Source organism: Desmodus rotundus, chromosome 1 (assembly GCF_022682495.2).
Source record: "Desmodus rotundus isolate HL8 chromosome 1, HLdesRot8A.1, whole genome shotgun sequence".
NCBI lineage: Eukaryota > Metazoa > Chordata > Mammalia > Chiroptera > Phyllostomidae > Desmodus > Desmodus rotundus.
In genome coordinates, this window is record NC_071387.1 from 84500398 (window position 1) to 84510481 (window position 10084).

At 42.4% G+C, this 10084-nt stretch overlaps 1 protein-coding gene across 8 annotated transcripts in view; it reads right to left on the reverse strand.

The window, feature by feature from the left end:
- The window catches only part of DIRAS2 (DIRAS family GTPase 2), a 32256-nt gene extending 22411 nt beyond the window's left edge, over positions 1–9845 (reverse strand). For 2 of the 8 annotated variants that reach the window (XM_053925570.1, XM_045197706.2), the window contains exon 1: positions 9729–9832. The gene's annotated coding sequence lies outside the window, so the exon portion shown is untranslated. Of the gene's footprint in view, positions 1–9425; positions 9476–9698 lie in introns of all 8 variants that reach the window. The other 6 variants (XM_053925569.1, XM_045197704.2, XM_024563362.3 and 3 more) reach the window with 5 other exon arrangements.
- Between the last annotated feature and the right edge of the window lie 239 nt (positions 9846–10084).

Genomic DNA, 10084 nt, shown 5'->3' on the forward strand with positions numbered 1-10084 from the left:
TGAAGTGACCCAGACACAAAACGACAAATACATTATAATTCCACTTCCATGAGGTACTAGATGAGTTAAAATAATAGAGGCAGAAAGCAGAGGTTGACAGGGGCTGGTGAAAGGGGAATGTGGAGATAGTGTTTTGGGAAAGGGAACAGAGTTTCAGTTTTGCAAGATGAAGAGTTCTGGAGATGGAAGGACCATGAATCAAAGACCACACTCATGATATGAGCACAATTAGCCTCCACATCATACAGTAAAAGCAATAAGGGTATAATTTGATCTGACAAGGCCAAAAGTTATCTAATTTCCTGAGAAGATCAATTATAATTTGCACCTACTTCCTGGACCTAACTGTATGTTGTACTAATAGCAACATGAAGCTTAACTATTAGCCACAGCATTTAAACTAAACCTATAGCCTGTGCTGTCTACCACAGTAGCCACTTGCCACCTGAAAATGAGCTAGACTGAACGGAGATCTTCTGCACTGAATGCTGAACACTTAGTATAAAAAAGAATGTGAAATATCTCACTTACAATGTTGATACTGATTACAAGTTGAAATGATAATATACATAAACACTGGGTAAAAGAAAATATTTAGATTAACTTCATCTGTTTTTTTAGATGCAATTCCTGGAAAACGCAAAATCACACATGTGGCTAACACTGTGTATTTATTGGTCTTCACTACTCCAAAACATAAAAACAAACCTCTATTTTTTTAGCAAAGTTTAACAGCACATCATACTTTATCTATTACAAAATTTAACTAAACTTCATTATTTTCAGTGCTTAGAATCCTCTTTTTATTAATGGTGGAAGGCAAAAAAAAAAAAAAATCCCCCCAAAAATCCACAAGGCTTTGGAAAACCTGTGGTAAAATATATAAAACAATAAACCAAAATGTATGGTGACAAGCTAAAATGCGTACCTTTCTTAAAATCCCATACAAAAATAAATAGAAAACAATGCTGAAGGTTTGAATAAACCAACATTAGAAGTTTCACAGGGGAGAGATTGGTTGAACAGTTGACCAAAACTACAAGTGTCAAATACACTTCAGCACCTCTGTTCTGTTATTTGCTGGAAAAATTCTCTTTCAATAAGATGCTTTGGCACACTGACTCTCAGTATTTATTTACTTGTGTTTTCTCCCTCCACTCCACTCAAATATCAGTGCTCTGAAAGAAGTTCATTCACCAGCCCATCAAGGCCTCCAACCCAACACCGGACACGTCAGAAATTCCAAACACACACTGACCAATCATCTCTGCTGCTGGAACACATTTTTGTACCAAGAAAGATAAATCAACTCTTTAAAGACACAAAATAAAATTTTGAAAAATCTACATATGAGTATCCCCTCATAGGAAATAAAAATTACAAAAGGATATGTGGTAACATTACAGAGACAGAACCAGAGGAGAATGAATTCGTTGTGTCATTTCATCAGTCAGTTGTTACAGCAAAGAAGTTGTAGCCAGAAGTAGGTAGGAAATACTGGAATCATGCTTTTGGGTATTTTATTTATTTTAATATACATACAAAACCTTTATGATATAGTAGATTCCTTATAATATTTTATGTGGAGATAAGGAGCAACCACAAAAGTATTTTCTACTTCATGCTGGTTCACTAGTTACCTTGCAACAATAAAAATGTAAGTGTTGCAGAACTAAAGGGCTCAAGTTATATGTTATTCTTGTACAATAAAAGCAACTGTTCTAAATTCATTACCATTTTCTGTATGGCAGGTGGTTTTTAGTAGTGTGCCACATAACAGGTATTTTCCCAAAAATAAGCACCTTCCTCCATTCCTATAATATAAAGGTAACATTTAAATATGATTTGGGGGCCCAGTACCTTCTTTGGGAAAACAACTGTCCTATGGAGAAAGCATTTTGAAAAAAGATGTGTAAAAAGGCTTCCACCAATACATAATTTTGCCAAAAATCAATGCAAATGTGTCCCCAAATAGTTTTCCTCTCTGTGCAATTAAAAACTTGAAAATCAATATTTTAAATCATTTAAAAGGTCTGCCAAATGAAGGATTTCCACGGGTGTTAGTGCATTTGATAAAAACACATCAATGCAATTATCTTTTGGTTACATTTCTAAAATGTATAGTAGGTATCACAAATAACAACAGGCCAGAGAAGGACTTCCTGGAAAGTTGCCATTTGGACAAAGATTTGAGAGAGGTGATGGTGACACCTGGGGGAGGAAACCCAGCCAGGAGAACGGCAGGTGCAAACACAGACTACTAATGTGACATGTCCTAGGAATATGGAAGATGCTGAATGCAGGGAGGAAGAAAAGTAGATGAACCCAGAAAAGTAATGGGCAGGTGCAGAGGTAGCTTTTACTGTGAGAAGGATGAGAGACCACTGAGGGTTCTGAGAAGAGAAGTGACAGATCTGACTCCTGCTGTACTGGGTCATCCTGAGGACTCTGGTGGACAAGAGTGGAAGCAAGAGACGACTCTGGAGGACCCAGCTTGAGCGAGGGTGGTGACAGGAGAAGTGGGTGGATGCCATTGTTCCTACGAGCTCACTCGTAACACAGCCTCCTACCTCCATCCTTATTATGCTTCCCCTTTCTGCTAAACTCACACTCCCAGTGGTGTCATCTGGTTCCACGACTTTGGATATCAACCATATGTCAACCTCTCCCAATGCATGCCCACAGCCAAGCCTTTCTCTTAAACTGCAGATTCTCATGACCTGCTCTCTCCTGGACATTGCCACTTGCATGCCCTGGACACAGCATGGGCAAAACTGAATTCCCCCATATGACCCAAAACTGCTACCCCTTTTACCTCAGTCCATATCAAACTTTTCTTTCCAGTCATCCAGGCCTAAGCTGTCAGTGTCTTCCTGAATCCCTCTTGTTTTCTTGTACCTCACATCCAAACCCATCAGCCAAGTGTACAAGTGATATCTTCAAAATGCATCCAGACACACCAGGAATCTCCTTCCCCACTGTCCCCATATGTTCCAAATGACTGTCACCTCTTACCTGGGTCACTGCAGTAGACTCCTAAGTGGTCAGTTGGCTTCAGGACTTGAGCCACTCCAATGAACTCCCCACCCAGGCACTGGATCACATCATTCCTATGCTCAAAGCCCTCAATCTGCCATCCCATCTCCCTAAGAATAACAGCTCAAGGGCTCTTCCCCCAACCACACCTGCACTCTCACTTTCCACTATTTCTTCCCCTTTCCTGCCACATACCAGCCACGTTTGTCTCCTCAGTACCACTTGGACACACCTAGCCTGTTCTCCTTGCCTCAGAGCCTCTGCACTGGATGTTTCCTCTAACTGCGCCACTCTTCCCCCCACCTTCCAAAGGCCTATGTTCCAACATCGCCTTCTCAGTGAGAACTCCCTGAGCACCTCCTCTGAGTTTACAGTCCCATCCTCAACCCTGGCAGTTTGTGGCCTCTTCTGGCTTTACTTTTTTTCCATAGCACAAATTCCTTTCTGGCATTCTGTGTATTTTACATTTTAAAAATTTATGTTAAATTCTGCTATATTATAACCTCTATGAACAGCTTTTTATCTGTTTTGTTCACCAGTGTCTCCCTAATGCTTGAACACTGCCAGGCCCCTAGGAAGTATGCAGTAAGAATCTGCTCGGTGTGCAACTGAGTCTGCATTTTACTTCTGATGAACAGACTGGCAAGGCCAGGCTAAGTGACTTGCATGAACAGAGGCACTGGGCATCATCTCCACCTGGCCATGCACCTGTGGTCCTTACATACTTCAGTGGGCTGAGTGGGATCTCAGATGGGACTTCTGTACCGTAGAAACAGGACCAGTGTGGACCATGCCACTATTTCAATGATGGATCAAGCACTGCTGCTGGTGATGCCTCGTCCACATCCCCTGCTCTGTGAGAGTAGTGACAAAGTCAGACCAAGACCACATGCAGGCCCTGTGGAGGGAGAGCTTCCAAGTATCAGAAAGAGTGGGCATGACCATCACAATCAGTGAGAGAGAAAGCAGTGAGGTGAGGCTGGAAAGGGAGTCATGGCCAAGACCACACGAGCCTCCAGAGAGCATCACACAATCACTGAAAGGGTCTGGCTTCAACTCAGAAAGTAGATAAGAAGCCTATTATATCAAATCAAGCCCAAAATGGGAAGTTTAGACTAGAGCAATAGCAGAGACAGTGGAACATCAATTGGGGATGGTCGGTGAGAAAAGGAGTTAAGATGTGCAGTGAGAGAGAGTAAAGTGTCAAGAAAAACTCTTAAGGTTTCCAACTGATAGAACTGAAGAGATGGGATGAGATCACTTACTGAGAGAGTACTGGACAAAGGCCAGGTTTTAGGGGAAGAGCATGGGTTTAATTTTCAGCAGTGTGGAGTTCCACATGTCTTGGACAGTAGAGGGCTCACATCATGTGGGCAGGTGGATAACGCATCCTGGGCCACCTGTAGTGTCCGAGGTCAGGATGCACAGGTGGGAGTCATCAGTATTGAGGTAGGCCTTGAAGCCCAGGCTGTGGACGAGATGGCTTCTGAGAACGAAAGAAGGACTTAGACATGGTCTCAGGAGACTCCAAATGTCATGTCTGGAAAGGGAGTTGACCGCAAAGAATTAAAATGGTAGAAGTAACTGTACTAAAGGGCCACGTTATCAAAGCTGAGGAGAGTGAGGACTTCTCAAAGAAGAGAGGGCTCACCAGCATGAACTGGCGCCAAGAAGTGAAGTACAGAGAGAACTGGAAAGCACCCTCAGTAAGGAGGCAGTGAAAGTCACTAACAAGAACCTAGCAAGAGACATTTCGATGGCAGAAGTAGAAGCTACATTGCAATATGTTGAGGAGTGAGCATGAGATGCAGATTTGATACAGGCAGCTTAGACATAGTTTCTGAGACTGTGATTGTGAATTGGAGGAAAGGTTGTAAATTGGTGGCTGAGTGGTACCCAGTTTTGAATTTTTAAAGGCTTCTTTTTAATTAATGTTAAAATACAGAGACATGAACATGTGTAAATGTTAATGAGAAGATGACAAATGAATATATTAGCAAGACAAAATGCAAGTTCTGGGAGAGGTCCAAAGAGATGTTGAGTAAGAATGTTGCAAAGACCGGGTGCTCTGGTCAGACAGGGCATGTTCCATGGCCCCTCTGGAAGTGGGCCAGTTTCCAGCACTGAAAAGATGCCCTGTGACTGTGGGTACGAAGCTTAAGAGGATTGGAGGAAAATATTCAAAAGAACGACATTTGAAATTAGCATAAGAAGAAAGATTGAACCAGGGGCCAAGGCCCTTGAAAAGAGAAAAAAAGAATATTCAGGAGGTCAGAAGCTGATGGAGTGACAAACAGCAAGGGCATACAATCAGAAGCTGTGAACCATTAGTCAATGAATATTTATTTGTGTCTGCTCTACGGTCATTAGGAAGATCAACAAAACAAGCTATAAAGGGCTATAGCTCCTGGTGTGTCTGGAATCCAATCACACTTAACATCAGACAGTCCTAGCACCACCTGTCCTCAGCAGGCTTCCAGTCAAGGCCAGGACCCTCAGCCTCATTACAAGATGAATAGCTCAAGGCTAGAATGACATAAACATGAAGCAGGGGATATTCTTATATCCTCAGAACAGTATGAAATCAGTTATAGAGTTAGGACTGCCTGTGGGGAGATGAGCTCAGTGAAGGAACAAAGGAAAGAATGTTGATGAAAGAAGGAAGAGGGATTTAACCAGATAAAAAACAGGGAGTCCTGTAAGTAAGCCTGGTTCAGAGAGATGTGAGAGAAAGAACCAATGTTTTAAAATTAATTGGAGAGTTGTGTATTAGGTAAATTAGGAAAGGCTGATGCTGAAGCATTCCATCCAGAAGCAAAGTGCAACTATTAGACAGTGGGCTGTATGCCAGGTTGTAAAGGGGAAGGATAAAACTGAGACAGTGAGAGAGAGGAACTGTTGATAATGATCAGATAGCAATTGCAAAAACAGCCCAAGAATCCTGACCACCTAGCAAGTGTTTAGAGACACTACACAAGCTTGACCTTCAAAACACCTTTGATTTAGTTATTAGTAGCCCCATTTTACAGATAAGGGAACTGAGATGTCAGGGGTGTCAAACTCATTTTCACCTGGGGCCACATCAGCCTCGTGGTTGCCTTCAAAGGGCCGAATGTAATTTTAGGACTGTAAAAATGTAACTACTCCTTAGCTAGGGGCAAGGAGTTTGGCAGTGCTGCAGGGTAGAAATTAGGTGCCAGGCCTGATACAACAAGGTGGAGGGCCGGATTCAGCTCCTGGGCCTTGTGTTTGTCACCTGTGTGCTAGGTGGTTAAAGTAACACTTGGCACAGCTAGTGAGAGGCAGAACCTGCATTTCAACTCAGGTTTAGCAAATCCAGTAGGGAATTCAAGCCAATCCAAATTAGCAACAATTCAACAAAAAGCTCTAGATTCCAAAATTTGAGGGGATTTTTTTCACCAATATGTAATATTGCCAAGCAACTTCTAGAGCAGTCTCATATGTATTTTAAAATATAATAATGGTATCAGGCAGCTAATACTAGATGACTGTGTGTATTTCCTGACCCATCAAAAAGTGATAGATGCCTTAAAAAAGGTGCACATCAGAAACTAAACTCTTACTAATCACAACAAGTGGTTAATATAACACATGCTTGTGGGAAAACATGGGTTATACTAATGCCATGGGATAGTTAAATCAGCATTTTAACTTAACCCTAAAGCCAGGGGCAAAAGTGACCTGACAAAGCTGAGCAATAGGGGCTTAGGCCAGAGACCAGAGTCAGTGTAGGAGACCAGAAAATCTGATTTTGCTGGTCTTTGTAAGACTTAGAAGGCAATGAGAGGATATGAAAATGTTTAGGATTCACATATCTTTCAATGCTCAGGTCAGGTAAAGACTCACAGTTCCTGATGAGTACGAATTTCTAATTAGTACAACTCCCTAATTAGTACAAATCCTAGAACTAAAGTGTGGGAGTCTCAGAGTTGCAGGGCAAGATCCTGCGCCCCAAGTATGGCTTATGTTTCCCCAGTGGAAATGGAAAGACTTCAGTGGAATCTGGAATTGACTAAAGGATAGAGATGGATAATCTTTTAAGAGAAAAATCTCAGAATGTCCATGTAAGAATGAAAATAGTACAAAACAGTTACCAATGCAAAAGTTAATAATATTCCCTATACTTTTCCAATGCATTCATTTGATTGAGCTCATTTTTTCACATTAACTCACAGCAGCAATGAAGGTGATTTCTGTTTCATTTGCCAGAAATAGTCAAGAACACAGATCAGATGGGAAAGGAAGGTGGGAAATGAAACATTTAGCATGTGAGTTACAGGTGAGTGGAATCTGTTGTTAAAGCCTAGTCAACTCGGGAGAGATCTCAATAGATAGCTAATCAGCGGAGAGAAAGACACAAGGGAGTGTAGTCTCCCAGTGTTTTGTGAAAATCTGCCCCCATTACTACATACAGAGCCATCTTGTGCTTTGTAACAGCTGCACAGGACTCCCTGAGAGATGAGCTTTTCAATGACTGCTTTTTTTTTTCCTCAATGAACAGCCTTAAACATAAATATCTCACCATATTTTTGAGACTATATTAGTATATTAGAAGAATGAACAGTATGTTTTTTATCATAGATGCATCTTTTTAATAAAAGATTCCCCATTAGTTTTCAATTTAATTTTTTAGTAACGTAGGTATCAGAGTAGAGGTAGTATCCACCCTGAAAAAATCCATTTCTAGTAGGCCGAAATCATGTGTGATTTATAGGGTATGTACAGCATAAAATTAATAAGTCTCTTGTGATGGTGAAGGCATCACTGATTGATAAGAAAGGTAGACTGCTGGACACAAGCTGGAAAGGAATGCCAACAATCAGCACTCAATTTAGGTGTTTTATGCATCTTTTCTTAAGAATAATTCTATATCAAAGCTCTAAGAAGAAAAGATTCTGGAGGCTTGGAGGCTTCCACAATAACCATGCACATACAATTTCCATCTGGAGAGAAAACCGAGGAATGAGCACTGATGCTCTGCCCCGTATAGACCGCAGTCACTCCTTTCTCCTCCTCCTTCTCTGTCCATCCAGGTCCACTGTCCCTACTACCAAATTAAATGGTATGCATTAGATAGGATGAAAACGTTTCCTTGCTTTCTATCTTCTATTTCTATAAAATGAACTGTGGATCTTCCTGTGCCTTAGCCCATAGGACCTCCTGCATTTCCAGAGATAGAATTGTTGACAATTTGCAATTTCAGACAGCCAAAAGAATAGTATTATTTCCCCACAAATTTGTCGAATTTGTTCTAATTTTATTCTCCCCTTTTCTCTTCCTCCCACTCCACCTCTTCGAATCCAAATGCCACAGGAAAAGAAGCGCATTTGGACTCATCTGGAATGTAAAATGTTCCAGTCCTTTATTGTTATCTAGAAAATCTTCCTGAAAAGAATATTTTTAAAGTTTTTAGTTCAAAGCAGAAAGGACTTCACGTGCTAATGCCCGCTTCTCACATGGAAGACAGTTGTTGAAAAGATAACAGGGACAAACATAAAGCATAAATTCCTAAGGAAGGCAAGCTGTGTGACTGCATAGTCAGGAGAAACAGAATCCCACCATGATGTTTTATTTCACCATTCAAAGGAAGGAACCCATGAATCACAGAGCTTCCCATTTAAACGTCTCCCAAATCCACAGAACGTGAGTTGGAGTTTTAAAGGGGAAAACCAGCATTTCTCCACGGAGGATTCCGGCCAGTTCCCACATGGTGAGAAGCCGGCAATGCTCTGCAAGCCAGCCTGGGAGCTGTGAGCAGTCATTGTCATCTTATGGGAACCACAGTCTAACTGACAGCTAGAGATGGGGTTCAGCACCTTTCCTGTATTCTGCTCTTACAACAAGGGGGCATGAAGGAATGCATGCAGATATCATCAGATGCATTCTTCAAAAGAAAATTAAAATATTTAGCCAAGTCCATGAAGTGCTGTGTCTAGTAGGAAAACATGCTGAACAAAACGGCAGCCTCTAACGTGCTTTGCATTTTTCTCACTTTGGACTACATCTTCCTAAAACTTTCATAAATCCATTAAATCATCTTCCACATTAGTAGAAACCCCTGAACCACAGAATTTTCTAAAACACTAACTTCTATTTTGGAAGAAATTCCAATGTGTGTGTGTGTGTGTGTGTGTGTGTGTGTGTGTGAGAACTTGTTTTAGACAGGGATAGCAAAATGCTCACCCTTCCCTGCCCAGGATACATAAATGCAACATTTTCCCCCTCGCGGATTCAAGTATTCTTATTGCTGACTCGTTCTCCCAGAAAGGGTAATCCCTTTTCAGAGACTCACAAACAATAATGCCAAAGCTGTCAGTGCCCCAATGCGGACGCAGCGGAGCCCTAGCAAAGGAGGGGAAATCGGTTACCTGAGAACACAACTGCTCATAGCTTCTTCCCAGCTCGCCTCCCAAAGGACCTGGCAGCACAGAGGGTGCGGATGAGGGCTCCTCAGGGAGGCAGGCAGGGCGCGTACTCCCTCCCCCCGCCGTGGTGATGCTGTCAGCCGATCGCCCGCCCGCGATAGCTAGCCAGCCGGTGCCCCAAACGCGCCCACCGCATCCGCACACCTGCCCCCCTGCTTCCCGCGCCGCCCGCGCACCTGCGCCCCCTTGCGCCCCACATCCCCCAACCCTGCGCACCTGAGGCCCCCGCGCACCTGCGCGCCCTACCAGCGAGGCCTGGCGCTGTCAAAGCCTCCCCGAAGTCCTCAGGCCTTCCTCCTCCCTCTTCTATCTCTGACATCCACTCTTGTCAAATGGCCTGCTGCAGCGGCGGCTGCTCCCGCTTAAATGGCGCCTGCTCTCCACCAAAGAGCTTTGAAGTGCCACCTACTGCATGCTTCTGGAATAGATGGCCAGGACTGGAATTTTCTGAGATTTCAATGAATTAAAGTAATTTCATTGAAAATGTACCAGATTCTTTCGTTTTAGATCGTTCACACTACCAACTATAATTACTACTAACCACATAAGCCTTTCTTTCAATGTCCAGAAACTAAATCAAAAACATACCAATTTAGAAGACA